Below are 6285 nucleotides of genomic sequence, written 5' to 3'. Positions count from 1 at the left end.
ACTGGAAACATTAAATATAATCTTGAGCTCATCTGAAGAGGGGAATTTGACAACTTGGTAGCTGCTTCGGGATTCTTTTATATAACTGGCAGGAGGAGACGGCAAGAGAGAGTGAGTGAGCAAGTTTCGGGGTGAACTCTGCCTGCCCTGCTTGCCCATTTGTTGCCAGTACTGGGAAGAAAGGGCTATATTTAATAGACTGCTTACAGTTGTAGTTGTAGTTTTGTCTGCAGAGTAATTCTTGTAATCTTGTTTGGTGCTGTACCTTGTGGAGAGCCTTTCTGCTTGCTGAATATCAACTTTACCCACCTGTGACTGCAAGGGATGGGGATCAGCTGCTGGTTACAAACTTGCCAGAAGGCAGCTGAGTCAAGGTGCTGTACTTGGACAGCCTGCCTGCTTGTTGAGTATCAACTTTATCCACCCGAGACTGCATGGGGCAGAGACCAGCTGTTGGCTACGAACAATGCTCTCCTCACTTGAGATTCCCATCAACTGACATTCAAAGGCACACTGCCTCCAACAGCAAAGGCAGAACTTCCTTTGAGATTTGCACTTCTGCTGTGCAGATCTCTAACCAAAACAAGGTGTATATTGATGCATAATGTAATCTATTACATTAATGAAGCTTGTTTAGTTTGCATTAGAAGAACTTTAATGAGGAGTTTTTAAAAAGGAAATTGCAAACCAATAAGGAAATGTGGCGGACTGAAGCTCAGAAAAATGAGAAATGCAGAGAAGCTGAAACTGATAGATTCATCCATGCCTAGTATGTATATGGCTGTGGAAAGTGTGATTTCCATCCAGGTCTTCTTGTAATCCCCCCCCCTTTGACTCACACTGATGAATCTCATGACCAGTGTATATCATCAGGAGGACAATCAAATGTAACCGTTTCAGAAAGGTAATCAGCACTCCAGAACATGTCTCTCTGCTTCCTCTCTCCAACTGGCATTTTGGATGTGGCTTGATCAGTATGAAACAGGCAGGAATTCCAATGGGTTTTTAAGTTCCTGATTAATGTGATATTTTGTCGTTGTTGTTTCTGTAACATTAACTTTTTAACCTTAATTGGCAAAAGTATTGCTGTGCGGCAAGGATAATCAAAGGCAAAATCAATCTCACTTGCTTATGAGGAGAATTATTCACTGTGCATTTGGTTTTTTGAATTATTTAGAGGCTACTTTGTTTCACCACAGCTAATTGATTCAATAAATGGTTTTTCAGAGCCTCAGAAGGATATTGCAATTCAAAAGCAGGGATTTAGAAGGCACTTGTGGCAACCATTACCAGGTGCAATCAAAAGTACCCATTCTGCAAGGCTGTTTGCCTGAAATGAACAGAAAAGAAAGAGTTAATATTTGAAATTGCTAGCTGGCAAGAAGGCCTATGGCATATTTGGTGAATGTGTCTGAAATGATGTGATTCAAGGCAAACATCTCAATCCAGTGACTGGTGCACAAATGGAGCTCCATGTGAGAAGGGGCTTCTCATCAAAGTCAAGATATGCAACAGTGCTGTATGTGCAGAGCATACCCAGATGCTGAAGAAGAGGTGTTACTCCTTTTTACATATTCTTTGGAGCAGGTGTGGGGGACCTTTGGCCCTCTAGCTGAACTACAACTTCTTTCATCCCTGCCCATTGGCCATGCTTGCTAGGGCTGATGGGAGTTGTAGTTCAGCAACATCTGGCAGGCCAAAAGTTCCCCATACCTGCCTTAGGGAATGCCTTCTCCCATGTACGTCTTTTGGTTGTTAGTTATCTTAGGAGGCCTTGTGCTTCACTCATGGAAGAGAGAGCTAACAAGTACCTCTGGAGAGTTCAACTTTTAAAGATACAAAAGACCTCTTGGTTGCCAGTCTCCAAGAGGTCTTTTGTATCTTTAAAAGTTGTGCAGGAGGGAGGGAGAATTCCACCTTGTGGTTTTTCCCATTACAGGGTTGCAAAAACACCTGCACTTGGCTGACTTTCTTTTCTCCTAAAGATAAAGGATCAGTCTCAGGGATTGAACCTGGCAACGCTACTCACAGAGGAGGTCAGGTCTCATGTTTCCCTGGTGCATTCACTATAGCTGCCCAATTTCCCTGCTCTTTCGAGTTTGATAGAAATATCTGTGGGCTATAGGTACATTCTTAAACCGCAAGGTTTTTTGCCTATTAGTGAATTTCTCTGCTTTTTAACCTGGGAGGTAAGAAATGGGATCCTGTGCAAGTTTGCTAAGAACGGATTGATCATTTGCATGATTATTGAGTTCAGTGGGATTTACTCTGCTGCAATCATGTTTAGGATAGGTGAAACTGACCAGAGGGGATGGGGTGGGGAGCAGGCAGGAGGGGGAGAAGGAGGGCAGGTTTGATCATTTGCATGTTTATTGAGTTCAGTGGGATTTACTCCCATGCAATCATGCTTAGGATAGGTAAAACTGACCAGGGGGAGGAGGGGGAGGGGAGAGTAGAGGGAAGAAAGAAGGGGGGAGAGGGGAGCAGAAGGAGTGAGAGGGGGAATGAGGGGATTGGAAGGGGAGGGGAGAGGGGTGAAGGAAGCGGGAGGGAAGAGGCAAAAGGGAGCTGATGGGAGGAAGGAGGAGGGGAGGGCAGGTTTCTTTTTGTTCTACAGTAGGGCAGGTTTGATCATTTGCATGCTTTTTGAGTTCAATGGGATTTACTGCCGTGCAATCATGCTTGAAAATGAAATGGATTGCCTTCCAGTTGGTTCCAACTTATGGCGACCCTGTGAATAGGGCTTTCATGGTAAGTGGAATTCAGAGGGGGTATACCATTGCCTTCCTCTGAGGCTGAGAGGCAGTGACTGGCCCAAGGTCACCCAGTGAGCTTCATGGCTGTGTGGGGATTTGAACCCTGGTCTCCTAGGTCGTAGTCCTAGGATCGGTAAAACTGACCAAAGGGGAGGGTGAAGGGGAAAGGGTGAAGGGGAGGAGAGGGGGGAGGAGAGGGGGAGCGGATGGGGATTGGGAGGGAGGGTGGGAGGGGAGGGAGGGTGGGAGGGGAGGGAGGGGGAGGGGAGGGGGGAGGGGAAGGGGAGGGGAGGGAAGGGGAGGGGAGGGGAGGGGAGGGAGGAGGAAAAGAAGGGGAGGGGATGGGGAGGGGAAGGGAGGGGTGAAGGAAGGGGCAAGAGGGAGGGGATAGGAGGGAGGAGGAGGGGAGGGCAGGTTTAATCATTTGCATACTTCTTGAGTTCAGTGGGATCTATTCCTGTGCAATCATGCTTAGGATATAGAGTTGCCAGGTTCCTGGCTTGAGACTGATCCTGTATCTTTAGGAGAAGAGAAAGCAGCCAAGTGCAGGTGTTTTTGCAACACTGTAATGAGAAAAACCACAGGGTGGAATTCTCCCTCCCCCCTGCACAACTTTTAAAGATACAGAAGACCTCTTGGAGGCCAGGCCCAGTCTCCAGAGAATATGCTTCTGAATACCAGCTGCTGGAAACCGCAGAAGATGAGAGTCCTCTTGCGCTCAGGTCCTGCTTGTGAGCGTCCCATGGACATCAGGTTGGCCACTGTGAGAACAGGATGCTGGACTAGATGGGCCACTGGCGTCATCCAGCAGGCTCTTCTTATGTTCTTAATATGAACTAAAAATTGTGTATAATTCCGTATTAACTACCTCAACTATTATTTCTCAGAAGAGAATTTTCTGAGAAGTTTTCTTTTTCAGTTCCCCCCTAAACTGCTAGGGAAGTCCACCACACCCAGAGAACATTCATCCGAAAATGCCCTCTCACAATTTCATTGCCCATAAATAAAGTGGAGAATTTTGGGATGCCATTTTCCCTTCAGCCCAAGTTTTAAATCACGTTGTTTTCTCTAACCCCCGCCCCACAAACCTGTGATGAAAAGCAGAATGGCTACGGCTGTGTGGTGGGAGGCATGATGAATGGAAATGTGTGTGTGCTGAATGTCCGCTGTCTTTTGTTTTATGGCATAACGTTGCTGCCTGGAAGGACTGGCAGCAAAATGAAGCTTTTACCATTTCACTGAAAAAACATCTGCATACATTTCAGAAGTGTCATTTGTCCTTTTTTTTTTTTTTAAAAAGGTAGGCAAATGTTGCTGTGATTTTTTTTTTTAAAGAAAATGTCTGTGTGTCTATGTGCATGTGTGTGTGTGTGTGTGTGTGTATGCAATATAAAATAAGACTAATACAATTGTTTTCAAGCAATAAAATCTTGCAAGCCAAACAATACAATAGAAAGCAATTAATCCCATATTTTTGTGGCTAGATTTATAATTAGATTTATTTTAAAAATAAAAGGTAGCTAAAATAAAGGTAAAGCAAATTTTCTACTTCCACCAGCCTAATGCATATTTGTCCAAATCAAAATGTCTTACAGTAATGCCTCAGTTAACAAATCGTCCAAGAAGGAAGCTCCTTTTAAGGAAGGCTTTTTAAAAGATGAAACTGACCAGCCTTGCTTTGCTATGGATAAACTTTCAAGCTTGTGCCTTTGCTTTAAGGTGAAACTGAGCAACCTGTGTCTTGGCTTTACTGTCAATAAACTGATAAGCCCCTGCCTTTGCTTTGCTAGAGTGAAACTGACAGGCCTGTGTGTTCATTTTGCATTAAAGATATCTCTTGCTTTTTCCCAGCACTGGGGAGGGAAGGATCCAATAGGATTCAGAAGAGGGGGGAGGGTGCTGGGTAGACACCCTTTAAAGCCCCTGTTGAAGCTGCCACCACCATCTATGAGCTGGCATATTATTCCTACCTCTGATACCAAAGTTTCTGTCAAAGAAGTGATGTCCAGGAACACATCGACTTTGTTGACTGAGGTATTACTGTATATCAAAGCTTTGTGTTTGACATGATTTTGTGGGAGTGAGGGAGAAGCTTAGGATATTGTCATGGGTTCAGGATGCAGCTTCCTGGGAATTTCCAGTTTTCAATTTCTTTGTTTGCTTGCAATTTTCTAGTCCACCTGAATGTAAAAATATACTTAAAAGTTATGTGGGAAATGCCTGCTGAAGTTTCAGAAGGAGAGATGATTCGCAGTGGCTGCAATGGGGTTTCAGTACCCTGTCTTGTTGCTTGTCTTTGCCAAGATTCACAAATGCAGAAGAGCTTTGCTATTTGGGGAGGACCACCGCTCAATGACAGTCTGCACGCTTTGCATACAGAAGGTCCAGGTTTAGTCCCTCACATCTCCAGTAAAAAAAAATCAGGTAAGCAAAGGAAAAGATATCTGTGCAAGGATTGTTGCTGGCAGAGCAACAATCAGGATGTCATGAAAATCTGAGCAGACTGGCTTGCATTGGTGAGTACCCCTGCTCACATTCTTGCAAGTGGGATCCAAGGCGGCAAAGCATTTTGCATGCCTCCACCGCCTGCTACCCTAGCTTTATTCCCCAAAGGAGGAAAGAACTCTGATGAGAAAGAAGCTGGCAGGCTCTGACACCTCTTGGACTGATTGTAAGCAATGGAGCCTGGAGGCCCAATGTCAGTGGGGCAGTGAATCTGCTCTGGGTTTTAGTCCAAGATTTCAAGGAGCTGTCCGTGGTTCTGCACCTTGGACTGCTCCCTGAAAGTTCAGACTAAAATCCAGAGCAGATTCCACTGCCCCACTAACACTGGAGCCACCAGTCTCCATTGGTTGTAAGTAAGCAGACAGGCAGGTGGGGAAATTGGCTGAGGTCCAACTGAGGTTGGTGGGGCAATGCCTCGTTAGCCTTAATGGGCCAGCCTCCACTGTCCCCCAGTGTATGAGCACTGGCATTTGAAGTCTATTACTTGGGGACTATGTATTAAGGAAATAAAATCACCCTAGGACTTTATCCAATATTAGTTTTACTCACAGTAGACCCACTGAAATGCATGGACCTAACTAACTGAGGAACATTGATTGCAGTGGCCCTGCCCTGAATTGAACTAATATTGGATACAACCCCTAGTTTCTGATAGCTGCTCACTGGTTTGAGTTGGAATCTGTCTTGTCCTAATTCAGAAACAAATAGGGGGAAAACCCAGAACAGTAGGGAACTCCTAACAAATAAGACCAGATAATTTGTATTGCAAAAATCTGGGGAGAAATATTCAGATGAGGAGAATTTCTGTACCATCCCTATTTTTTGGGAAAAGAAAAATGATCTAATCTCCCATGAGCAAAGTTTGTACAGGAGAAGTTTCACCCATTGCTGAAACACAGTAAAACTTCTGAATTTATCAAGTAGCTTTCATCTCAACTTCTAATCAGGTTCTCTTGAGTCCACAGGGCCTTTCACATGCTAATTTCTGGAAATGCAAACTCTCACACCCATAACATAGGTGCTA

This window comes from Rhineura floridana, chromosome 10 (genome assembly GCF_030035675.1).
Source record: "Rhineura floridana isolate rRhiFlo1 chromosome 10, rRhiFlo1.hap2, whole genome shotgun sequence".
Classification (NCBI taxonomy): domain Eukaryota; kingdom Metazoa; phylum Chordata; class Lepidosauria; order Squamata; family Rhineuridae; genus Rhineura; species Rhineura floridana.
The sequence above is the reverse complement of the archived record's forward strand: the minus strand, read 5'-3'. Positions refer to the sequence as shown.